We start from the raw sequence: 27,871 nt of genomic DNA on the forward strand, positions 1-27,871 counted from the left end.
GCAGCAGGCTTGGGCTTTTGAAACTTTTCAACTCTGCACAAATTGCAACACCAACATGGCATTCAAATTTTAATCGATGCAACATTCTATGTATTGATGTACAGCTGAAACACATTTGAAAAGAACAGTATTACACCGTGAGTTAGAACATCACAGAAAATCCTACATTTTAGAATGTTCAGAGTTGTTGCTAGGATTTTCGGGAAGTGTAATGGTGCGTGTCACCATCTCGGATATGAAATATTCGCCTTGCTTCCTTTTGGCTTGCTGTGTTTTTCTTACCTATCTCTTTCCCACTGCCTCTAGAGATTTAAAGAGAGTCAATATGGCTTGTTACCATAAAGAACAATGCAGTTACAACTGAACCACTGTCAAGCTCAAATCTGGCTTTTTAAAACAAAGATACAATGGATTTTATTTTGCCCAATAGAGCAATAGGATGAAAGTGTCGGCCCACAATTCTCCACATCTTAGAATTAAGCTCACAATCTTATCAAATAAGGTATCTGTTTACCTAAAACTCTCAACGGGGAGAATGTTAGAAGTGAGGTTTATGATCCAAAAAAAAATCAAAAAGATTTAAACATATGGAGGTATGCTTTTAAGTGAGATGCATCAAAATAGATAGTGTTTTGTAATCAAAATAAATTAATCTCACTCCAAATGAGCAAGAGTTAGTAGGTGTTGCAAATATGTTCTGCAGTAAAGAAATCTTACAAACCAATCTGTTCAAAAGACAAAATAAAGCATTCCTTCTGAAGGACAAATGTAAGTTCATCCATCACATTCACAGCTGCTGCACTTTAGTCCAATATAATCTAATATTCGGCAACTGCTACCAATGAATAATACAGTAGTACCGTGCAAATGCTAGAATCTTTACTTGTAGTACTGAATGAGGGCATAGCCTGCTAAACAGACCAGAAGTAATACAAGCAACACCTGGGATTAAAATAACATAAAGTTAATTGTACCATAGGCTTTATTTTTCAGCTTACATTAAATTTTAGATACAATTTACAATGTCACATCCATAAATGAAAGACATAGGGGCTGACATTGATGGCCTTACCGCCCACTGCCGCCGACTGCTGCCCATTGCCGCCGACATTCCTCTGGTCGAACCGCCCAGTGCCACTTTCATCGTGGCCTGGAACGGGCGGGAGGGGAGAGCTGCCGGGAAGCGCCCGCCGACGTCAGCGGATGGCCAATGAGCACAAGCATACTCCCGCCCGCCGAGATGCCATATTCATGCAGGCGGGAGTTGGCGGCAGGGTGGTGATGGACCGCTGAGTGTGGGCAGCTCTGTCCTCAACGGTAAGTGTGAAAATGCTGTAAAAAATGTTAGTGAAGTTTATTTAAATTATTTCTTTACAGGTACTTACCTGGATGGGGTCACCTGAAGGTCGTCAGATGTTTTTTTTTTGTTTTTGATGCTTTTATTTTTAGTTCTTCGACCCTCCCTGGGCCCGACTCCATCCTCGGCGGCACTTAGGCGGCAAGTGCCTTTGCCGCCGAGAAAGAGAGCTCCCGCCAGCTGCCGCCCAAATTGGTGGCGTACGTCGCAGATTTGCCGCCTGCCAACCTTCGAGGGACCTGGGTGATGAAAATCCAGCCCTAGAACCATCAGGGGCCTCGGCGGCCATCGGCGGTTCTTTGGGCGGCACTTGGGTGGGCGTATCAATTTCGGCCCCATAATTTCTTCCCACTCTCTGCACACTTGGGATTATTTTATTGGAAGTTTGCCACTTATTTTATATATTTTAAATTGATTGATTGTTTTCTCCACTTTGGTAGTCTCCTGCATTACCCTTTCTCCACTTTGGTAGTCTCCTGCATTACCCTTGACTGAGAAGACAGGTGACCCTCTCCGTGGACCCTGTCACTCATAGGGAACAAGAGAACAGCCCAGAAAAACTCTCGCTAATTTTGCTTCCCTCCCTGTCAAGAAGCTCCCCGCCTCTACACTAAACCTACCCATTGCAGCATTGTTGGGATCAATAACTTACATGCAGAAAATCGCACTCAGAAACCTACATTTTACCTGCATGCTGCGCCATAATCCTGCTCCTCCGTCACCATTTGTAAACACTACATTGCTTGTATTATACACACGGCATAAACAGCAAAGAATTGGGTTCAGTTCTGATGAAGTATCACTCCTAAAATATTAACCTACAGCTCTACCTATTTATTTCCTGGCTTCTATTTAGATCCCTTAATATTCCTGCTTCCCAAATAAGGCTCTGTAATTCCACAAAGATTCTCCTACCATAATTATGGAATCCCCTCATAAACAGTGCGAATGGTCATTTTTAGCCTCAACGACTAACTGTCCCGCCTGTGACAGGCACTGTGGCTCTTGTATTGGACTGTACAGCCACCTAAGGACTCATTTTAAGAGTGGAAGCAAGTCATCCTCAATTCCGAGGGACTGCCTATGATGCAGAACCCATCTCCCTCTGAAACACTTCAATTGATTCTGCATCTGTGGCCTTCTATGGCAATGTTTTTCATATCCTCACAACCATTAAAATGAGGATATTTTCCCTGAATTTGCTGTTTACCTGGCTTAGTTCTAAATTTAAGATAATGGGCTAGATTTTCCACTTTTTTTCCACTTAACGTCCATTTTACTGCTGAAATGACGTATAACGTCCAGATATCACCCATTTAGCCACAAAATGGAAACTGACAGTCATTTTTCGGAAACTTATTAGCGATGTTACTTTCCCCATGTGCGTAACGCCGGGAAAAAATAATACCACCACCCACTTTTTTTGGCGGAATCATCAGAATGGGCGAAATCAACGACCATAATATCGCCCAGCGTTACTCTCTGCAAGTAATTAATGCCAAAATTCAATAATACCGCCCGCCCACTTATTTTTGTCGTAAAGATAATATTTGCCGAAACTATCGGCCATGAGATCGCCCAGCGTCACTTTCACCACCTCGCACATATATCACCCACAATATCGCTCGCCCAAAAAACCACACGGAAAAAAGTAGAACTGTTCTGAACTAATCACAACATTATGGACGCCATGTTCTACATCACATGTCGCATCCTTTAAAAGGCTGCTCTGCTTCAACCTCGGGGGAGTTTGGATGTATCTTGGAAGTCGTTGGAGTTGATGTGAACCTCTGTACAAACATTGTGACCACACTGTGACCGATTGGAATTTAATAGGTGTCTTCGTCAGGACATTCATTGTTTGTGACCAATCGGTGGAAAACAGAGAGCTATTGCAATGGGGCCTGTCCTTTCTCAACCTCTCTTGATGACCAATTACATGCTGCAGACGCGAGATGTCTGAAGGAACGCTCCACAGCATTATGTACCCAATGTAAGACGTGCCAGACTGAAGAGGAGGACAAGACGTTACACCCCCGCAAGTACAGGGAAAAGCAGTCTTACCTCGATTTGCCCGACACCATCTGCCGTCGGAGACTGCACTTCCACAAAGAGGTTATCACTGAGGTATGCCAGCTCATAAGGGCAGATCTGCAGCCTGCCAGCACCATCAGTACTGCACTGCTCGTCGAGGTCAAAGTCACTGCGGCACTGTCGTTCTACGCATCGAGTTCTTTTCAAGCCTCAGCTGGTGACATTACAGTCTGTCTCACCATGCCACACATTGCTGCATTAGACAGGTCACTGAAGTCCTGTACGCATAAAGGAGGGACTTGATCAGCTTCCCTATGACCAGGGAGGCACAGACTGAGAAGGCTATAGGATTCTCCAGAATTGCAAACTTCCCCAAAGTGCAGGGAGCAATAGATGGTACGCACTGCGCGATGCGGGCACCTTTTCAGGATGAAGAGGTTTTCAGAAACCGCAAGGGATTCCACTCCCTGAGTGTGCAACTCGTTGTCGACTACCAGCAAATGATAATGGCAGTGAGTGCTAAATTTCCAGGCATCATCCATGATGCTCACATCCTGCGTGAGAGCACTGTATCTGACTTGTTTAATAATCAGCCACAAGGTCAATGCTGGATGCTTGGTGACAAAGAATATGGCCTCGCCACCTGGCTGATGATCCCCCTGCGTGACACCCACACCGAAGCCTAAAGGCGATACAATGAGAGCCACAGAGCCACTCGCAAAATTGTGGAGAAACCCATTGGAGTGCTTAAGCATCGCTTTAGATGCCTGGACCATTCAGGAGGCGAGCTCCAATACCACCCTGAGCAGATAGCTCAACTTATGGTGGTGTGTTCCATGCTGCACAACTTGGTTATCAGGAGGGGACAAGAATTGCCTGATGAGTCTGACAGTCCACCTCACCAGAGAGATGAAGAGGAGGACGAGGAGGCAGACACTGACTTTGGCCCAGAAAATCAGGCTGACGCTGAAGCCATGCCCCCGCCCCCCTGTAGACCACATGAAAGGGCCCGCGGTGGCATGATAGCTGCAAGAGCTTTATGTCAGGAACTCATCAATGAGCGCTTTGCCTGAAAGAACATTGGTGTTATTTACAAGGCTAACACACTGCTGGGTGTGCAGGTCATACATCAATGGTGGGCATCATCTCGGTAGCAGTTAAAGATTAAGTTGATTGAAGTTAAGTGTGATTATATCCTTTGATGTTAAGGAATCACCAGCGTGTAACAGTGCAGCCATCTGAGCCAATGCGCAACAAGGTTTTGTTAAATAAAAAACATTTAAACCGAACAGTTGTCTGAAATCATCAGTATTTCTGTAAAAAACAACCCTTCCCCTCCCCCCAACTTCTCCTCCCCACCTCTACCCCTTCCCCCTCCCCTCCTGATTCCAAGCCCCCTGGCCGAGGACTTCCTCAGGCGATGCTTCATTGGTGGGTGAATGACGGGCGAACCGCTGCTTGGACGGATACGGGAGAGGACGGTCCCGTGGTGAGAATGTGCTCCAAGTCAGAAGCAAGATGGTGTTCCTGGCTACCAGTTCCAGGGCCTCCGCCATCCCTTCCATGTTATATATTATTTGTTGGACAAAAACTCGGTGCCAACTATGTTCTTGGTGCTTAGTAGAATTTTTGATGCTGTTGAATCTCCCTCATGCCTCCCACAACAGCCAAACAAGCACATACCGCAGCCACACACGCCTTCAGTCTCTCTCAACTCCCTCTCTCTCTGTCTGCTCTTCTGCACATGTCATGATGACCCTTGACCTCCTGAATCGCTGGAATTGAGCGTTGCCATGCCATTGCTAAGGATGGCGACACTTTACGGCGGAAGGTCAGCGAGATTTAACGCTACCACCCATTTCATATCGCTCGCGGTAATGCCCAATTTCAAAAATGGAGAATAAGTGCTTTGAGAATGGGCGAGAAGTCGGTGATCTGAAAGCCCATTTTTACCGCCCACGCCAGAAATAATGCTCATTTTTGGGCGAGATGCACAAAAGTGTAAAATCTAGCCCATAGTCCCATATGCTTTGGATTCCTTGACGAGACAAAAATGTTTTTTGCCTATTTTTCTTGTCAATTACCATCATTATTTCAATGAAATGATTATTTGCACGGTGTTTTTGATTCCCTCTGTGGATCTGCATCTGTTTGGTACCTTGCATTTTGGGTGTTATTGCCTGTGATACTTATGATTTCAGATCAATGTTGGTATAACATTTTTTTAATTGAGCATAACCTTGTTGTGCATTGTCTCAGATAGCTGGACCGTCACACACTGGTGATTCCTTAACATGAAAGGGTTAAATAAAATGTAACTTCAATCAACCTAAACTTTAACTGGCACCAAGGTGGTGGGCACCATTGATGTCTGAGCTGCATACACACAACAGTTTGTCAGCGTTGTCACTCACAGCAAGGTTCTTTCAGGCAAATTATTCAGATATCAGATATAAGAGTCTTGCAGCTATGTAGCCACCATGGGCCCTTTCCTGCAGTCTGGATGGGGTCGTGGGCATGGTTGTATAGCCAGCCTGATTGTCTGGCCCTAGGTCAGCATCCAGCTGCTCGTCGTCTTCTTCCTCTCTCTCCTGAGGTGGACCATCAGTCCCTTCTGGTCCCTCCTGATAGCCAGATTGTGCAGCATGGATCATACGACCACGAATTTACCTACTTGCTCAGGGTTGTATTGTAGCTCCCCTCCTGAGTGGTCCTGACATTTGAAGCGCTGCTTAAGCACAGTTATTGTTTTCTGGACCACATTGCGTGCGTCTCTGTGGCTCTGGTTGTATCGCTTCTCGGCCTCGGTGTGGGTGTCACGCAGGGGGGTCATCAGTTAGGTGGCTAGGCCATATCGGTTGTCACCAAGCATCCAGCATTGTCCTTGTGGCTGTCTCTTAAAGATGTCAGAGACAGCGCTCTCACGCAGGATGTGAGCCTCATTGAAGGTACCCGGACATTTGGCATTCACTGCCATGATGATCTGGTTGTGGTCGACAACTAGTTGGACCTTCAGGGAGGGAAATCCTTTTCTGTTATGAAAGCACTCCGGGTCCTGAGAAGGTGGCCGCATGGTGATGTGAGTGCACTGTATAGCTCCCTGCACCCTGGGGAACTTAGCAATGTGGTAGAATGCTCTAGCCCTGTCAGTCTGAGCCACTGTGGTCATGGGGAAGCTGATAAAGTCCATCCTTCTTGCGTACAGAGCCTCTGTGACCTGTCTAATGCAACAATGGGTGGCATGGTGAGACAGAGAGAAAATCTCGACCACGGAGGCCCGAAAGGAACCGGACGCGTAGAAAAACAGAGCCGTGATGACCTTGACCTCGACTGACACTGATGTCCTGATGGCAGGCTGCATATGTGGCTTGATGAGCTCACATATTTCATTGATCACCACCTTGTGGAAGCACAGTCTCTGAATGCAAGTGTGTCAGACACGTCGAGGTAAGGCCTCTTTTCCCTATACATGCAGGATGTGTATGGTCTGGCCCTCCTCTTCATTCTTGCACGTCTTAAATTGGGCACATAATGATGTGCATCACACATTGAGCCATCTGCACGCTGCAGCATCTGCGTATTAATCGATGCAGGCTGAGAAATGGCTGGCTCCATTGCAATGAAAGTATAATAACGATTGATGAGAAGCAATAATTTCCTCACTAAAATACACCTACAGTAAACCCCAATAGTTCAGAGTCTGAAAATATGCCTGTTGAGATGGTCACTTCACCTGAGAAGAACTCCAGAGTCAATGCAAACTCCCCCGAAGTTGAAGCAGCCTTTTGAATGAAGCGACCTGAGATTTAAAAAATGGCAGCCACACCGCTGGCTTTAGTTCAGAGCAGTTCCACTTTTTATGGGCGTTTTTTTGTGCGAGCGATATTGTGGGCGATATGTGTGTGAGGTGGTGAAAGTGACGCTGGGCGATCTTCTGGGCATTAGTTAGTTTTGCCAAATATGCTCTTCACGACAAAAAAAAAATAGCCGGGGGGGAATTATTGAATCTCGGCGTTAATTCCATGCGGGCGATATTATGGTCGTTGATTTTGCCCATTCTGATGATTTTGCCCAAAGAAAGTGGGCGGGCGGTATTATATTTTCCCGGCGCTACACATATGGGGAAATTAACGCTCGGCGATAGGTTTCCGACAAATGCCCATCAGTTTCCATTTTGTGGCTAAATGGGTGATATATGGGCGTTATACGTCATTTCAGTGGTGAAATGGACGTTAAGTAGTTAAGCAAGCAAAAAATGAGGAAACTCTAGCCCTAGATCCCTTCGCTCAAGCGCACTTGATCCCTTCGGGCATGCACACTCGATCCCTTCGGGCATGCACACTTGATCCTTTCGCTTTGTGCACTCGATCCCATCAGGCATGCACACTTGATCCCTTCCAGCATGCATACTGGATCACATCCACACATGTATACTAGATCCCTTTGCGCATGCACACTTGATCCCTCCACACATGCATACTAGATTGCTTTGTGCGTGCATGCTAGATCCCTTTGTGCATGTGCACTCAATCCTTGCATACATGCACGCCGATCCCTTCGCACATGCACGCTCGATCCCTCCGCGCATATGTACTCAATCCATTTGTTCATGCTCTCTTGATCCCTTGTCACATGTGTACTAGATCCCTTCATGGGTGCACACTTGATCCCTTCGATCATGCACACTAGATTTCTTCGCCCATGCACACTCAATTCCTTTGCACATGCACATTTGATCCCTTTGCACATGCGCACTCAATTCCTTTACACATGCACACTCAATCCCTTTGCCTGTGCACACTGGATCCCTTCGCACATGCACACTGGATCCACTCTAGTATGCACACTTGATCCCCTCGCACATGTGCACTCGCTCCCTCCGCACATGCACACTAGGTCCCTTCGCTCATGCGAACCCGATCCCTTCGGGCATGCACACTCGATCCTTTTGCTCTTGCACACTTGATTCGGTCGGGCATGCACACTCATAAGAACATAAGAACATAAGAAATAAGAACAGGAGTAGGCCATACGACCCTTCAAACCTGCTCCACCATTCAATAAGATCATGGCTGATCAGATCATGGACTCAGCTCCACTTCCCTGCCTGCTCCCCATAACCCTTTATCCCCTTATCGTTTAAGAAACTGTCTATTTCTGTCTTAAATTTATTCACTGTCCCAGCTTCCACAGCTCTTTGAGCCTTCGAATTCCACAGATTTACAACCCTCAGAGAGAAGAAATTTCTCCTCATCTCTGTTTTAAATGGGCGGCCCCTTATTCTAAGATCATGCCCTCTAGTTCTAGTCTCCCCCATCAGTGGAAACATCCTCTCTGCATCCACCTTGTCAAGCCCCCTCATAATCTTTTACATTTTGATAAGATCACCTCTCATTCTTCTGAATTCCACTGAGAAGAGGCCCAACCTACTCAATCCTTCCTCATAAGTCAATCCCCTCATCTCCGGAATCAACCTGGTGAACCTTCTCTGAACTAAGGTTCCAAAGCAAGTATATCCTTTCATAAATATGGAAAACAGAACTGCACGCTGTATTCCAGGTGTGGCCTCACGAGTACACTGTATAGCTGTAGCAAGACTTCCCTGCTTTTATGCTCCATTCCCTTTGCAATAAAGGCCTTCCTGATCACTTGCTGTACCTGCATACTATCCTTTTGTGTTTCATGCATAAGTACTCCCAGGTCCTGCAGTACTGCAGCACTTTACAATCTTTCTCCATTTAAATAATAACTTGCTCTTTGATTTTTTTCTACCAAAGTACATGACCTCACACTTTCCAACATTATACTCCATCTGCCAAATTTTTGCCCACTCACTTAGCCTGGCTATGTCCTTTTGCAGATTTTTTGTGTCCTCCTCACACATTGCTTTTCCTCCCATCTTTGTATCATCAGTAAACTTGGCTACGTTACACTCAGTCCCTTCTTCCAAGTCGTTAATATAGATTGTAAATAGTTGGGGTCCCAGCACTGATCCCTGCAGCACACTACTAGTTACTGGTTGCCAACCAGAGAATGTACCATTTATCTCAACTCTCTGTTCTCTGTTAGTTACCCACTCCTCTATCCATGCTAATATATTACCCCCAACCCCGTGAACTTTTATCTTGTGCAGTAACCTTTTATGTGGTACCTTGTCAAATGCCTTCTGGAAGTCCAAGTATACCACATCCACTGGTTCCCCTTTATCCACCCTGTTCGTTACATCCTCAAAGAATTCCAGCAAATTGTCAAACATGACTTCCCCTTCATAAATCCATGCTGACTCTGCGTGGCTGAATTTTGCTTTTCCAAATGTCCTGCTACTGCTTCTTTAATAATGGACTCCAACATTTTCCCAACCACAGATGTTAGGTTAACTGATCTATAGTACCTGCCTTTTGTCTGCCTCTTCTTTTAAATAGGGGTGCCACATTTGCAGTTTTCTAATCTGCTGGGACCTCCCCAGAATCCAGGCAATTTTGGTAAATTACAACCAATGCATCCACAATCCCTGCCGCTACTTCTCTTTAGACCCTAGGATGCAAGCCATTAGGTCCAGGGGATTTATCTACCTTTAGTCCCATTATCTTACTGAGTACCACCTCCTTAGTGATTGTGATTGTGTTAAGTTCCTCCCCCCCATAGCCCCTTGACTATCCACTGTTGGGATATCCCTTCGGGCATGCACACTCGATCCCTTTGGGAATGTGCACTCGATCCTTTCGCCTTTGTGCACTCGATGCCATCGGGCATACACACTCGATCCCTTGAAGCATGTGCACTCGATCCCTTCGGGCATGCATACTTGGTTCCTTCAGGCATGCACACTCGATCTGCTCGCACATACACACTCGATCCCTTTGGGCATGCACACTCGATCCTTTCGCTCTTGTGCACTCAATGCCATTGAGCATACACAGTCGATCCCATCCAGGCATGTGCACTCAATCCGTTCACGCATGCACACTTGATCCCTTCAAGAATGCACAGTCGCTCCCTTTGGGCATGTGCACTCAATCCATTCACACATGCGCTCTCGATTCAGCCATGCATGTGCTCTCGATTCAGCCATGCATGCATTGTGCCAAACTGGTGTGCTTTCCTCAGCTCCGTGTGGAGAAGGTCAGAGGATTGGATGTAAGGGAGGAGAGGGGATCGAAGGGGAAAGGAAGAGGGCATTGAAGGGGGAGAGGAGAGGGGATCAAAGGGGGGAAAGGAGAATGAATTGAGTGGGGGAGAGGAGAGGTGATGGAGGACGTGATGGGAGAAGAGTTGATTGAAGGGGGAGAGGAGCTCATAGAGGGAGAAGCTCAGAGAAGGAGGAGATTGGAGAGAGGGAAAAGGTTAGGAACTCAGAGGCAGAAGGTCAGGAACATGGTGCGAGGGGGATGGGGAGAGGTCAGGAAAATGGTGCGAGGGGGGGTGGGGAGAGGTCAGGAACATGGTGCGAGGCGGGTGGGGAAAGGTCAGGAGCTAATGGAGAGGAAGGTCAGGAACTTGGGGAGAGAAGTTCAGGAATTTGTTGGATGGAGCACGGTGAGAACAGTGGAAATGAGAGCAAGAAGGTGATCCAGATGTGTAGATAGATCACGTGCTCCCAATCCCTGTTAGACCTGGATCACATTCTTCCACCCCCACGCCCTTTACAGCTGCATCATGTTCTCCCTCTCCTCCTCCTGCCCCCCAGGGCTTCAAGAAGGCAGCTGACTCAAGGACAACAAATAAATGAATTTTAAAAAATTAGAGTGTATTCTGTGTTGGTCCTACAAAATGCATTGCAATTATGTGTTATTTGCCGGACTCGACTATTCCTATGTTCTCCTGGTCAGCCTTCCATTTTCCACCCTCAATGAACTTGAGCCCATCCAAAGCTCCGCTGTACATATCCTAACATGCAGCAAGTCCCAGACACCCATCACCCCTGTGCTCGTTGACCAACATTGGCTCATGGTCCACCAACAGCATTCCCGTTCAGCTTTGCCGCTGTGCAGCTGTCTGGTGGTCCCACACAGGCTGCTTACCTGCTTTTGAATGGTAGATTTCGCGTATGCGTGACATTTTGAATGGGCTGCGCAGCCTGTTAAAGGGATTTGGCACCCATTCAAAAAAACATTGGGGGAACATTGTCCATCAACCGTGATTTTGAAATTCTCATCTTCCTGTTAAAATCCCTCCGTGACCTCACCCTTCCTATCTGAACTCGACAGTGTGAGCGCTGTGAGTGCTCCTAACCCAGGAGGGTGAGCCCTGTCTGTTCTCTGAAAGCAGTAGTGTTAGCATTGTGAGCCCTGAAGCCTGGCTGTCAGAGTGAATGGATCAAATTATACATTGCAAAGATCTTGATCACTCCAGCAGGCAGGATCAAATTACACATTCCAAACAAACTGTTGGGTGTGTCTTAACCTTCAAAGGGACTGTTATGTTCAGAATAACTCCACAAGATTGTGTGCTGTAAGCTCAAACTGATGTGACCTTCGTCTCTTTAATCAAACTCCAGAGTGAAGAATCAGCATGGCAGACAACATTTTATACTTGCTTGCACGAGGTGTGCAGGTGACCCTTGGGTCTCCAACAGGTGCTCCCCCGGTGGCAAGTCTTACACTATTATAAAGTTTACATATATAACATCACTCCCCTCGCCCCCCCCCCCAAAGTCTTAGATACAAGTTATTTACAAGTTGAGCCGATCAGGGGCTCTTCGTTCCCGGGTGGATCGCCTGAGTTGAAGTCCTGGCATGGGTGAGTTGGTCAGATCATTGCTGCACTGCAGCGCGGCTGGTCTGATCGGACTGTCGGGCATGGTGGGTTCATCCTCGTGATTGAAAACGAGGTTGAATGCTGGTTGGGTGTGTGTTTGTGGATCAATGATGGTAATGTCTTCTTCAAACTGTTCTTGATTGTCACTGAATCGCAGTTTGGTCTGATCCAAATGCTTTCTGCACATTTGTCCATTCAGAAGTTTGACAACAAACACTCTATTCCCCTCCTTGGCTAAAACAGTGCCAGCAACCCATTTGGGACCATGACTGTAATTAAGAACAAACACAGGGTCATTAACCTCAGTGTCACATGATACAACCGTGTGATCGTGGTACATGTTATGCCATTGATGCCAGGTTTCTACATGATCATTGAGATCCGGGTGGACTAAGGAGAGCCTGGTTTTGAGTGCTCACTTCATTAACAATTCTGCTGGGGGAGCCCCGGTAAGCGAGTGGGGTCATGACCGATAGCTGAGCAGAACCCGAGATAACCGGGTCTGCAGGGAACAGGCCGTCACGCGTTTCAAGCTTTGCTTGATAGTTTCGACTGCCTGTTCCGCTTGACCGTTGGATGCGGGCTTAAACGGGGAAGACCTGACATGTTTGATGCCATTGCAGGTCATGAACTCGTTGAATTCCAAACTGGTGAAACATGGTCCATTGTCACTAACAAGGACATCGGGCAAAACATGGGTGGTGAACATGGCCTGGAGGCTTTCAATGGTGGCAGTGGACGTACATGATGACATTATAACACATTCAATCCATTTAGAGTAAACGTCCACTGCTACTAGGAACATCTTTCCTCGAAAGGGGCCAGCAAAATCTACATGGACCCTGGACCACGGTTTGGAGGGCCATGACCACAGACTCTGTGAGGCCTCCCTTGGTGCATTGCTTAACTGTGAGCAAGTGTTACATTGGTGTACGCATGACTCCAATTCCAAGTCAATGCCAGGCCACCAATCATGTGACTTGGCAATAGCCTTCATCATGACTATGACTGGGTGGGTACTGTTTAGGTCATGTATAAACGTTACCCTGCCTTTTTTGGCCAAACCACGTGATTTCCCCATAGAAGACAATCCGATTGGATGGACATTTCATCCTTGTGTCGATAAAAGGGTTTAATTTCATCTTGCACTTCCCTAGGAACAGTCGACCAGCTCCCATTAAGGATGCAATTTTTTACTAGTGATAGCACCGGGTCCTGGCTAGTCGAGGTCCTGATCTGGCGAGCAGTGACAGGTGACCCCTCGCTCTCAAAAGCATCCATTATAAGAAGCAAGTCTGTGGGTTGGGCCATTTCCACCCCGGTGGTGGGCAATGGTAGCCGACTGAGGGCATCAGCACAGTTTTTAGTGCCTGGTCTGTGGCGGATTACATAATCATACGCAGATAATGTTAGTGTCCATCTTTGGATGTGGGACGAAGCTTTGGTGTTAGTACCTTTCCTTTCTGAAAACAGCGAAGTGAACAGTTTGTGATCGGTTTCGTGCTCGAACCGGAGTCCAAATAGGTATTGGTGCATTTTCTTAACCCCGTATATGCATGCTAACACTTCTTTCTCAACCATACTGTAGGCTCTTTCAGCCTTAGATGAACTTCTGGACGCATATGCAACCGCCTGACACATTGGCTTGCTGTAAAACACAACCAACCCCGTACGAAGATGCATCACAAGCTAGTACTAAACATTTACACAGGTCATACAATACAAGTAAGTTGGTCGAGCATAGCATGTTTCTGGCCTTCTCAAAGGCTGTCTCTTGGGATTTACCCCAAACCCAGTCGTCACCCTTACGTAGCAATAAATGCAAAGGTTCCAGCAAAGTGCTCAACCCGGGTAGAAAGTTACCAAAATAGTTGAGGAGTCCCAGGAATGAACGCAGCTCCGTCACATTCTGTGGTCTGGGAGAATTCTTGATGGCCTCCGTCTTTGAGTCCGTGGGACTGATGCCGTCCGCCGCAATTTTTCTCCCCAGAAATTTGAGAGGAGGGCCTCAATGGGGGGGCGTTCACAAGAAGGGTGATGGCCATGCACTCTGAGGGTGCCCGAGAGCCTTTCGGAAATGGTAACGAGCGTGGAGGAGTCCGCCTCCAACATTGTACAGAGCTCTACACACACCATGGAGCCCGTCATTTCCAGTCGCTTAGCCGATTGAGTGGCTGCCTTCTCCATCGCTGCTGTAGCTGCTCCTCCTCCTCCTCATCCTCCTCCTCATTGTCCTCTTGTTCCTCCTCCTGCACCTCCTCCATCTCCTGAGATGGTGGAACTATGTCTGGTGGCAGCGGCTGTGCCCTGATGATGGCCAAGTTGTGCAGCATGCAGCAGACAACAATGAAAAGGGACACCCGCTCAGCCGAGTACTGGAGGATTCCTCCCGAGTGGTCAAGGCAGCGGAACTATTGCTTGAGCATTCTGATGGTCTGTGCAATGAGTTCCTGGTGGCAACATGGCTCTCATTAAATCAGTGATGGGCAGGAGTGGTGGGGTTGCGGAGGAGAGCCATGAGCCAGGTGGAGAGCTGATAGCCCTTGTCCGCGACCAGCCAGCCGTGAGCTTGATGTGGTGGCTGGAAGAGAGCTGGTACAGGATGAATGCATCATGGCTGATGCCAGGATATTGGACATTGACGTTGAGGATTCGGTGTGTGTGTTCGCACATCAACTGCACGTTCAGTGAGTGGTAGCCTTTGCACTTATGGAATACCTTAGGATTGTTATGCGGTGCCCGCAAAGCGACATGGGTGCAGTCAATGGTGCCCTGCACCATGGGGAAGCCCGCTATCCTGGCAAAGCCACATGCACATTCCAGCTGCTTCTCTCTGCTCATGCCTTCTCATTCTATAGAGGGCATCTGTGACCTTGCAGATGCAGCAATGGATGGCAAAATGAGGAGCGGAGGTCAGGAGTGGCGAGGAGTTGAAGTCGGGACCGGTGAGTTCCAAAGGTCGGAAGCGGAGGTTGGGAGCAACGAGGTCTGGAAGTCAGGAACGGCGAGGAGCAGAGGTCGGGAGTGGCGAGGAGTGGAGAGCTGGGAGTGGCAAGGTCGAGGCCCAGGAGTGGCGCAGTGTGGGCCAACAGTGGGGTCAGGGGCCAGGGAAGGAGCAGCATGAGCCAATAGCTAGGTCGTGAGGCCTACAATGTGTCCTATGAATCCCAGGAAGAGAGGACCTGTGGCAAGGAGGAAGGAGGACAGTAGGAGTATATATGTGAATGAACTAGGCCCATGCAACAGAGCCTGGTCTCCAGTCATCTTGGATCCAATTGCCACTGGACCAAGACCTTGCTCTGTCGAGCGGTTGTGGTAGCTAGTGTGCAACAGCCACCCACGTTAAAAGAATTCTTGCACAGGCATCTTCCACCCTGAAAAATGAAGTTTGGGACCTGGAACGTCAGGACCCTCATGGACAACTCCAACAGCAACAGACTGGATCGCCGCACTGCCATTGTTGCCCGGGAACTTAGACGCTTCGATGCAGACATCGCCGCCCTAAGCGAGACTCAGTGGGCAGGGGAAGGCCAGCTCAAGGAACAAGGTGGTGGTTTCACCTTCTTCTAGAAAGATAAACCAGAAGAAGAACGTCTCCATGGGGTGGGCTTCGCCATAAAAATGAGCTAGTTGGCCGTCTCAGAGACTCCCCTTGTGGGATAAATGAACACCTCATGAATGTTCGGCTCACACTAGTCCAGAACCAGTGTGCTACAGTCATCAGTGCGTACGCCCCAACACTGGAAGCTACAGATGAGACCAAAGAAGAATTCTACTCCAGCCTTGAACAATCTCTATCCAGAGTCCCAATGGGTGACAAGCTGATCCTCCTTGGCGACTTTAACGCCAGAGTTGGAAAGGACATAAACCTCTGGGGAGGTGTGATCGACAGAAAGAGAGTAGGGAAATGCAACTCCAATGGGGTACCCTCCTCCTGACAAAATGTTTAGAACATGGCATTGTCATTACCAACAAATTGTCCCATCAGAGAGATAAGTATAAGGCTTCATGGCAACAACCTCGCTCCAAGCACTGGTATCTGCTAGACTATGTCATCGTCCGAGCGAGGGACCGCAAGGACGTGCGCATCACCTGCTCCATGACAGCTGACGACTGCTGGACGGACCATCACCTAATCCGCTCTATCATCACCATCATTGTAGCCTCAAAACAATGGCAGCAACAGAAACAATGCTGCAGGAAAATCAACGCTGGAGCACTCGAAGACCCTGCTAAGAGAACCCTATTCACAATCAACCTGACGACTCCCAGTGATCCAGAGAAGCAGATTGTCCACAGCACCTAGTCTGCCCTCAAGGTCTCCATAATTAGCACCTGTGAAGACTCTCAGTCACTTGACCAGGAAACACAAAGACTGGTTCGACGAAAATGACCAGGAGATCCAGGAGCTAATAAACGGCAAGTGCAAGGCATTCTTGAACTAGAAACAGCAACACAACTCGAGAGCAAGAAAGCAGCTCGACAGACGTCTGAAGGCCGAGGTTCAACAAAAAAATCGCGACCTAAAGAACAGATGGTGGGTGGAGAAAGTGCAGGAGATCCAGCAACTAGCCAACAACCATGAGGTGCAGGGATTCTTTAGCACAGTCAAGACCACCTACGGCCCAAGCGCTGAAGGTCCTACCCCACTGAGGGCCAAGAACGGAGAGGTGCTCATCAAAGACAGAGAGGCTGTCATTGCCCGCTGGAAGGAGCACTTCGAAGATCTCCTTAACCGAGACTCTGTCTTCGACATGAGTGTCCTCGATTCCAACCCACAGCATGCTACCCGTCACCACCTCAGCACAACCCCAGCCCGCCTGGAGGTTAAAAAGGCCATCCGACATTTGAAGAGGAACAAGGCCTCAGGAGCAGATGAAATCCCCCGCCGAAGCACTAAAGCATGGCGGAGAAGCACTACTGGCGTGAATACATGAACTCATTTCTCTCATTTGGAAGGAGGAGAGCATGCTTGACAAATCTTCTGGAATTTTTTGAGAATATAATGAGTAGAGTGGACAAGGGAGAACCAGTGGATGTGGTGTATTTGGACTTTCAAAAGGCTTTTGACAAGGTCCCACACAAGAGATTGGTGTGCAAAATTAAAGCACGTGGTATTGGGGGTAATGTACTGACGTGGATAGAGAACTGGTTGGCAGACAGGAAGCAGAGAGTCGGGATAAACGGGTCCTTTTCAGAATGGCAGGCAGTGACTAGTCGGGTGCCGCAGGACTCAGTGCTGGGACCTTAGCTATTTACAATATACATCAATGATTTAGATGAAGAAATTCAGTATAATATCTCCAAGTTTGCAGATGACACTACGCTGAGTGGCAGTGTAAGCTGTGAGGAGGACGCTAAGAGGCTGCAGGGTGACTTGGACAGGTTAGGTGAGTGGCAGATGCAGTATAATGTGGATAAATGTGAGGTTATCCACTGTGGGGGCAAAAACACGAAGGCAGAATATTATCTGAATGGCGGCAGATTAGGAAAAGGGGAGGTGCGACGAGAGCTGGGTGTCATGTTCATCAGTCATTGAAAGTTGGCATGCAGGTACAGCAGGCGGTGAAGAAGGCAAATGGTATGTTGGCCTTCATAGCTAGGAGATTTGAGTATAGGAGCAGGGAGGTCTTACTGCAGTTGTACAGGGCCTTGGTGAGGCCTCACCTGGAATATTGTGTTCAATTTTGGTCTCCTAATCTGAGGAAGGATGTTCTTGCTGTTGAGGGAGTGCAGCAAAGGTAAACCAGGCTGATTCCCGGGATGGCAGGACTGACATATGAGGAGAGACTGGATCGACTGGGCCTGTATTCACTGGAGTTTAGAAGGATGAGAGGGGATCTCATAGAAACATATAAAATTCTGACGGGACTGGACAGGTTAGTTGCGGGAAGAATGTTCCTGATGTTGGGGAAGTCCAGAACCAGGGAACACAGTCTAAGGATAAGGGGTAAGCCATTTAGGTCTGAGATGAGGAGAAACTTCTTCACTGAGAGAGTTGTTAACCTGTGGAATTCCCTACCGCAGAGAGTCGTTGATGACAGTTCATTGGATATATTCAAGAGGGAGTTAGATATGGCCCTTACGGCTAAAGGGATCAGAGGGTATGGAGAGACAGCAGGAAAGGGGTACTGAGGTGAATGATCAGCATGATCTTATTGAATGGCGGTGCAGGCTCAAAGTGCTGATTGGCCTACTCCAGCACCTATTTTCTATGTTTCTATGTTTCTATCTCAGAGACGCCATATTGGTGACCATCTTTAATTACAGAGGAGTTTCTCTGCTGTCTGCCACAGGGTAAGTCATCGCAAGAATCCTCCTCAGTTGCCTTCTCCCTGTGTCTGAAGAGCTCCTCTCAAAGTCACAATGCGGATTCTGCCCAATAAGGGCACAATGGACATGAATTTCACCGTGCGTCAAATTCAAGAGAAATGCAGGGAACAGCACCAACCTCTGTATATGGCTTTCTTTGACCGCGACAGGTGACTGAAGCCCTTTACGCACGCAAGATGGACTTTATCAGCTTCCTTATGACCAGCGTGGCACAGACTGAGAGGGCTCTAGGATTCTCCAGAATAGCAAACATCCCCAATGTGCAGGGAGCAATAGACTGTACGCACATCGCCATGCGAGCACCTTTTCAGGATGCAGAGGTTTTTCGGAACCAAAAGGGAGTCCACTCCCTGAATGTGCAACTCGTTGTCGACCACAAGCAAATTATAATGGCAGTAAATGCAAAATTTCCGGGCAGCATCCATGATGCTCACATCCTGCGTGAGAGCGCTGTATCTGACATGTTTACTAGTCAGTGACAAGGTCAATGCTGGATGCTTGGTGACAAAGGATATGGCCTCGCCACCTGGCTGATGACACCCCTGCGTAACATCCAGACAGAAGCCAAGAAGCGATACAACGAGAGCCACACAGCCACACGCAATATTGTCGAGAAGACGATATTGGAATGCTTAAGCAGCGCTTTAGATGCCTGGACCACTCAGGAGGCGAGTTACAATACCAATTCGTGGTGGTATGCTCAATGCTGCATAACGTGGCAGGAGGGGACACGAATTGCCAGAAGGGACACATTTACAATGGGAATGATCCACCAGAGGTTTCAATAGATTTTGAAATAGAATTTTGTGACTTACCTACCATTTTTCATATATGATAGTTCAGACTCATTAATGAGTGACTAGCCCAATTACTCATTATTATTTGCTAGGAGCTGCTGTATTAATCTGTTTTTCAAATCATAGATTTACTTGATGGGCTTTAACATCTGGCACTGTTACTTGTTATTACATTCTTCATGTAGGATATAATCAAACTGTAACTTGCTAGAAACATTTATTCATTGATTAGATTATACAATCCAACAATTGTAAAAAGAAAGTGGTCCTAATTGCATATGAAAATGAAAGTAATGGGTATAGTGTCCTCTTGATTAATTACCATCCAGAAGCATGCATATACATAGAATCATAGAATCTTACAGCACAGAAGGAGGCCATTCAGCCCATCGTGCCTGTGCTGGCTCTTTGTAAGAGCTGGTCCCACATCCCATCTTTGTTACAATACCCTGCAAATTAGTTCTCTTCAAGTACATGTCCAATTGGGTTTTGAAAATCCCTATGGAATCTGATTCCACCGGTCTTTCAATGGCATGTTCCAGATTTTAACAAACTTCTGTGTGAAAAACTGTCTCTTCATTTCCCCTCTAGTTCTTTTGCCAATTATTTTAAATCTATGATCTTTGGTTACCAACCCACTTGCTAGTGGAAACATAGAAATATAGAAACATAGAAAATAGGTGCAGGAGCAGGCCATTCGGCCCTTCGAGCCTGCACCACCATTCAATAAGATCATGGCTGATCGTTCACCTCAGTACCCCTTTCCTGCTTTCTCTCCAAACCCCTTGATCCCTTTAGCCATAGGGCCATATCTAACTCCCTCTTGTATATATCCAATGAACTGGCATCAACAACTCTCTGCGGTAGAGAATTCCACAGGTTAACAACTATCTGAGTGAAGAGGTTTCTCCTTATCTCAGTCGTAAATGGCCTACCCCTTATCCTTAGACTGTGTCCCCTGGTTCTGGACTTCCCCAGCATCGGGAACATTTTTCCTGCATCTAACCTGTCTGGTCCTGTTAGAATTTTATATGTTCCTATGAGATCCCCTCTCATCCTTCTAAACTCCAGTGAATACATGCCCAGTCGACCCAGTCTCTCCTCATATGTCAGTCCTGCCATCCCAGGAATCAGTCTGGTGAACCTTCACTGCACTCCCTCAATAGCAAGAATGTCCTTCCTCAGATTAGGAGACCAAAACTGAACACAATATTCCAGGTGAGGCCTCACTAAGGCCCTGTACAACTGTAGTAAGACTTCCCTGCTCCTATACTCAAAACTCCTAGCTATGAAGGCCAACATACCATTTGCCTTCTTCACCGCCTGCTGTACCTGCATGCCAACTTTCAATGACTGATGTACCAATACAACCAGGTCACGTTCCACCTCTCCTTTTCCTAATCTGCCGCCATTCAGATAATATTCTGCCTTCGTGTTTTTGCCACCAAAGTGGATAACCTCACATTTATCCACATTATACTGCATCTGCCATGCATTTGCCCACTCACCTAACCTGTCCAAGTCACGTTGCAGCCTCTTAGCTTCCTCCTCACAGCTCACACTGCCACCCAACTTAGTGTCATCTGCAAACTTGGAGATCACACTCAATTCCTTCATCTAAATCATTAATGTATATTGTAAATAGCTGGGGTCCCAGCACTGAGCCCTGCGGCACGCCACTAGTCACTGCCTGCCAATTTCTCCCTACTTGCTCTATAAAAACCGCTTACAACTTTGAATACCTCTACCTGGTCTCCCCTTAACCTTCTCTGCTCTAATGAGAACAATCCCAGCTTCTCCAATCTCTTCACATAACTCCCTCATCTTCTATTTCATTCTGGTAAACGTCCTCTGCACTCTCTCTAAGGCTTGATTTGATGACAATGGATATTTTTTGTCAATGCAAAACATCATAGAATCATTAATGCAGGCTGTTACCACCCAGTTTGGGGGAGAAAATGGTGTTTGCCGCACTTCTGCCCACAGCTGCCGGGTTCTGCTGTGCCGCCTTTTTCGGCTGGGCGGCAGCGCTGCCGATATCCACGCTCATGAAAATTATGTCGATTATGCAGACCGTGATGTCAGTGAGTGTGCAACACTCACTTGATGCCCCATCTGCCATTTTCAATTTCCCCACTCCACTTACTGGCATGCCCTAACTGCGACCTGCTGAGCAAGCCCTGGTAAGCAGGAAGGAGGCTCCAGCAGCGTTATTTAAAGGGATCATCAAGAACTACTTGCAGCTGACATGTTTTTTCAGTTTGAATGGCTCTGTGAAACAGCACGGGCTATCTGTGAATGCCTCATCAGCCTCCGATTCCAGTGAATAAAACACCAGATCCCATTGCTCACCACATTCCCATCAACCACATCGCCAACATACCTTCCCTCTGTCACAGAATATCAGAGCATCTTCCTGGGCACAAAGCTGAAACAAGAGCCATCACAAAATAAATATTCCCCCAAAAATTATTACATTTATCAAGAATCAATTCACATATATTATAGCAACTATCACACTTTGTGTAATCCCTTAGTGCCTGTCGTTCAGGTGTCCTTTCCTGATCTGGTGCTCCTACACAGGCTCCTCCAGTGGCTGCAGCATGGCTGGTGGAAGACTGATGACCTTCCATGGGGGATATTTCAGATGGCCTTGCATGACGGCCTCGAGCAGCTCTGAAGGGCCGGCTGTAGACCACACCACCTTGGCATGTGCAGCAACAGACTGGGCTGGCAACAACAAGGGCAATGGTGGAGTGGCAATGGTAGGAACAGGAATCCTGTCATCCTGAGAGAGGACAGCAGGTTCCTGCTGCACTGACCCACTGGTACTCCCCCAGGGCAACACCTCAGCATCCCTAGCAATCTGTTGGAGGACAGATTGCTGGTCTGCTGTGATATCCTGCAAGCACCAGTTGACAGTGGTAAACCCAGCCATCTTGCGTGGCAGCAAGCTGAGACTGCAGGACAGCAGTCTGCCCTTCCGCTGCAGCACTAAGACGTTGGGTCCCTTCCGCCTGTACTACAATGGCAGCCGTGGCATCGCCTATCAAGAGTCATTTCTGGGTTGACACGGTCTCTTCTGAAGTCCTCCATTATTTCCAGTCTGAAAATCCTGGGCTACAAGCTCTGCGCATAGCCCCATGCAATGTTGGAGGTGAACATATCCATACTGCTTGGCATTGCCAAGAGGTTCTCTGGCAGGCTTGCCATTGTACCTAGCAAAATCGGTGTGCCATATCCAATTTCTAAGCCATAGAATCATACAGCACAGAAGTAAGCCATTCGGCCCATCATGTCCTAGAAAGAGCTATCTAATTATTCCCACTCACTTGCTCTTTCCCCATAGCCCTGCAAATTTTTCCTTTTCAAATATATATCCAATTCCCCAATACAAGTTACTACTGAATCTGCTTCCACCACCCTTTCATGCAGTGAATTCCAGATCACAACAGCTCACTGCGGAAAAAAAAATCTCCTCATCCCCCCCTCTGGTTCTTTTGCAAATGACCTTCAATCTGTGTGGAAATAGAATTGCAATATACCAACTGGAATTAGCTGCCAGAATAAGATCGTATTAAATCTATTCTGAAGTATTGGCACAACTCAAATTTATAAACATTTGCTACAAATTTGTACTTCATAAAGGGAAAGAAATCCCAGTGATCAAATGCAGCTTGCCCTGCCACTTTCAAAGATTTGTGAATATGCACCCCAGTCCCCCTGCTCTTGCACCCCCTTCAAAATAGTATCACATTATTCTGCCTCTCCATGGTATTCCGCCCAAAGTGCATCACTTCACACTTAACTTGCATCTGCCATGTATTTGCCCATTTCACCAGTCTGTCTATGTCCTCCTGAAGTCTACTACCTCCCCTGCCACTTCACCCCGCCCCAGCCACCGCTACCGCCCCTTCTGGTCATCACTTCCTCCCCCACCCGGCCACCACTACCTCTCCGCCTCGGACATCACTCCACTCCCTTCCTGGCCACCAGTACCTCCACGCCCCCAATCACCGCTACTGCCTCCTCGGCCCTCACTCCCTCCCTCCACCCAGCCACCACGAAATCCAACCCCAGCCATCGCTACCCCGGCAATCGTTGCCTCCTGGCTTAATCACCTCTGTTCCTGCCCTAATCACCCACTTCCTGACCCAATTTGCCCCTCACACATTTAATCACTTATCTGAAGGACACTGCTGGCTGATCTTCCATCCAGCTTCTCTGGAGTGCTGCCTGTTACTGTCTGCAGCTTGCCAGCTCAATGGTAATGAGGCCCAAGACGCAGTATTAGGAGCACTGTGGGCCTCACGACTCAGGCGCAGTCATTTATCGCTTCGTCAAAAATGGACACACATGAATTTCTATGCCATTATTCTTTCACCTCTGGATCTGATTTTGAATCCAGAACAGACTATTGGTTTATAAATTTCCTATCTATTGTTTCTGTAAGGAATCTGGTGTTCCGAACACAGATGAGACTGCACACAGGGAGGTTAAAGTAACAGTGACCTCAGGCTTTATTAAGACACTCCAGAGTAAGGAACAGGCTTTACGGGCCGGCTTATATACAGTGCTCCCAAGGGATGCTGGGATACCTTGCGACTTCAGGGGATGAGCTCCCTGGTGGCGGAACATGGGAGTGCATGCTTTACAGATACACAACATCACGCCCACGCCCCCCCAAAGTCAAAGTGAAAACTATTTACAAGGTGAGGTGGTCGGGAGCCTTTCTTTCCCTCGTGGACCGCCTCGATACAAATGTCTGTTCTGGTGTGTTGGCTGTGTCCTCGCTGGGCTGGCGTGTTGTTGGCCCTGCAGGGCTGCTGGATGAGCCTGGCCTTGCTGGGCTGTTGGGCGTGATAGAAACATAGAAACATAGAAAATAGGTGCAGGAGCAGGCCATTCAGCCCTTCTAGCCTGCACCGCCATTCAATGAGTTCATGGATGAACATGAAACTTCAGTACCCACTTCCTGCTTTCTCACCATAACCCTTGATCCCCCGAGTAGTAAGGACTTCATCTAACTCCCTTTTGAATATATTTAGTGAATTGGCCTCAACTACTTTCTGTGGTAGAGAATTCCACAGGTTCATCACTCTCTGGGTGAAGAAGTTTCTCCTCATCTCGGTCCTAAATGGCTTACCCCTTATCCTCAGACTGTGACCCCTGGTTCTGGACTTCCCCAACATTGGGAACATTCTTCCTGCATCTAACCTGTCTAAACCCGTCAGAATTTTAAACGTTTCTATGAGGTCCCCTCTCATTCTTCTGAACTCCAGTGAATACAAGCCCAGTTGATCCAGTCTTTCTTGATAGGTCAGTCCCGCCATCCCGGGAATCAGTCTGGTGAATCTTCGCTGCACTCCCTCAATAGCAAGAATGTCCTTCCTCAAGTTAGGAGACCAAAACTGTACACAATACTCCAGGTGTGGCCTCACCAAGGCCCTGTACAACTGTAGCAACACCTCCCTGCCCCTGTATTCAAATCCCCTCGCTATGAAGGCCAACATGCCATTTGCTTTCTTAACCGCCTGCTGTACCTGCATGCTAACCTTCAATGACTGATGTACCATGACACCCAGGTCTCGTTGCACCTTCCCTTTTCCTAATCTGTCACCATTCAGATAATAGTCTGTCTCTCTGTTTTTACCACCAAAGTGGATAACCTCACATTTATCCACATTATACTTCATCTGCCATGCATTTGCCCACTCACCACTCTGGATTTTGTCCAGCCAGCTCCTTCCAAGCAGTGTGGGGCCATCGCCCGGGACAATCCAGAGTGGCAGTTCGTGCACTGTGCCCTCGTAGGTGACCTTGACCATGGCGCTGCCCAGGACAGTGATGAGCTTTTTGGTGTACGTTCTCAGTTTCGTGTGGATGGGGCTCAGGGCTGGTCTGAGTGCCTTGTTGCAACACAGTCTCTCAAACATCTTTTTACTCATGATGGATTGGCTAACGCCAGTGTCCAGTTCCATGGCTACACGTCAGCCATTCAATTTTACATTTAGCATTATAGGTGGACATTTTGTCGAAAATGTGTGCACCCCATGCACTTCAGCATCTGCCTCCTCTTTCTGAGGCTCGAAATGGCTTTGATCCACCATAGACCGATCTTCCTCTGCCAAGTGGTGGTTGACAGGTTTTGCAGAGCTGGCAGCTCGTCTGCAAGCTCGTTGGAGGTGCCCCATTGTTCCACAGCTCTTGCAAACATCCCCTTTGGAGTGGCATGAATAGGCTGAATGGAAGCCTCCACAACGCCAACAAGGTGTGAATTGCCTTGCATTCATCCTTTGTTGGGGAGTCTGAGTCATCTGGGTCACGTGAGGCCTGCTGGCAGTTGCAGACTCGTGGTTTCTGCCCTGTACATTTTTGCTTGCAAACACAGTTCCAGTTAATTTATGAACATTGCTAGCACTTGTGTGCTGAGAGATTTGTTTGATCTTATCACTGGTGGACATAAATGCCTGTGCTATCGCAATGGCCTTACTAAGGGTCGGTGTCTCTATAGTCAAAAGTTTTCATAGGATGGTCTCGTGGCCAATGCCCAGAACAAAAAAGCCTCTGAGCATTTGCTCCAGGTAGCCATCAAACTCACATTGTCCTGCAAGTCGCCTTAGCTCGGCGACGTAGCTCGCCACCTCCTGACCTTCAGATCGCTGGCACATGTAGAACCGATACCTCGCCATCAGCACGCTCTCCCCCAGTTTAAGATGCTCCCGAACCAGTGTACCCAGCTCCTCATACGACTTATCTGTGGGTTTCACCGGAGCCAGAAGATTCTTCATGAGGCTGTAGGTCAGTGCCAGGATCCCATGGGAGTGCAAGCTTTACAAATACACAACAGAATCAATTAAAATAAGTTTAGGGATTCTCAATTTAGTTCTTCAGAATTGTGAGCCATGATATAAAACTGCTCATAAGTAAACGCCAGTTAAAACTAAATTACATTCTCATGCAGAGAAGTTGTTGGGTGAAATGGATATGTTACGCTGGTAGAATTGAGAGTGCTTTTCATATAGGGACCAGTAAATTGCAGTGTCAAATTCTGAGATTGTTTGTATGAATAACAGTCACTGCACTCTAAAACAATTCATGTGTGAAGTATTTTGAGGTTTTTCAATGTGATGAGCATAAATGCAAGCATTCGTATTATTATTCTCACTTGGAAACGCATGTCAGAAGGATGAACCTTGACAGCTCTTGAATTGTCTATTAAATAGAACTGCACAGAAAGAGAGCTACATATTGGTGAGGAAAACATTCTGTTTATATCTTCTACATTAAAGGTGCAATATAAATGTGAGTTGCTGCTGTTGTTGAACCATACATCTGTTGGGTTGCAACATACCATTATATATATGAGGTGTATATATGTGAGATTTAAGAAAAAATCCAAACCCTGAAATTATGCCATGGGACGTGTGTTCATTTGATATTCCTCTTTATTTTACATAAGATGTTAACCTGTTTAAAATAAATTCACTGCTACAATAGTACAGAGGAATTTCAGGTGAACAAGTCTCCCATGCGATAATTTCAGGGCCTGAGTGTCATTCCTCATGAGTGTGCAAGCAAGTGATCTGTAATCTGTTTAATTTCATTCATTCAGTCTCAAACTGAAGCTCTTGTGTGTTGGATATCTTTGAACAAATGACCTCCTCGAATCGCAGGGTGGACATCATATTAAAGTTGCACCATTTCTACTGGACAGAGATGAGTGGTGATGAGCCAGGCGCCTGTCTGAGAACACAAATGGAAGAAAACAAAACCTAAAAGAAAGCCTTTCTAAACAATTCTGTGCTGTTACCATAGCTGTGCGATTATGTTAAACACTGCAGTTGGTTCATTTATTTCCATTTGCACCTTGCACAGATTCATTAGGCATGAATGAATCATGCTCCAGTCTTGATTTACAGGGCTTGCTAGGCTGGCAAACGTCACGTATACTCTTGTTCATTTTTATGTAACTATTTGTGGCACACAGTAAAGACACTCACAGACCAGAGAACATGCCATTTGTCTTCATATTTCACTAAAATCCAACTACCAGCACGTATGTCAAATGCTTGAAGGAAGGCTCCATCTGCTTGTCACTGCTTGGCTAATGGTCTGATACCATGAATCAATACCCCAGTGGAAACTCTTTCCCTTGCTCTGGATCTGCCAGATAATTCCTGCATTAAATTAGCATAGAGTAAACAATCTGCTCCCTGCGTGTGGCACTAGCATCCGATGCTTTTGTGAATCTCATCTTGCGGTTTAGGAATGGTGATTGGTAACACTTGAGGGCAGGGAAGCACCAGAAATATCTTTATTCTTGGGTAGTTAAGATGTTTTTTTCAGCAAATAAACAAAATGAACATGGCCTCATGATGCTTGTCTCCCCACTTACATTGAAAAGATAAAGGCCTGGCAATTCCACGGGGATTCTCTTGATATTCCACCATAACTTTGTCAGGAAATCAGGGAATCGGCATAAATGGGTGAAAACGGCCATTCCCCATTCACACCACTTTTCTGGGGGTCCCACTGAAGTTACAGCAGGAGATCCAGAGACCCTCTGCTGAGTTTCCAAACTAATCAATCT

The sequence above is a fragment of the Pristiophorus japonicus genome, chromosome 5 (genome assembly GCF_044704955.1).
Source record: "Pristiophorus japonicus isolate sPriJap1 chromosome 5, sPriJap1.hap1, whole genome shotgun sequence".
Classification (NCBI taxonomy): domain Eukaryota; kingdom Metazoa; phylum Chordata; class Chondrichthyes; family Pristiophoridae; genus Pristiophorus; species Pristiophorus japonicus.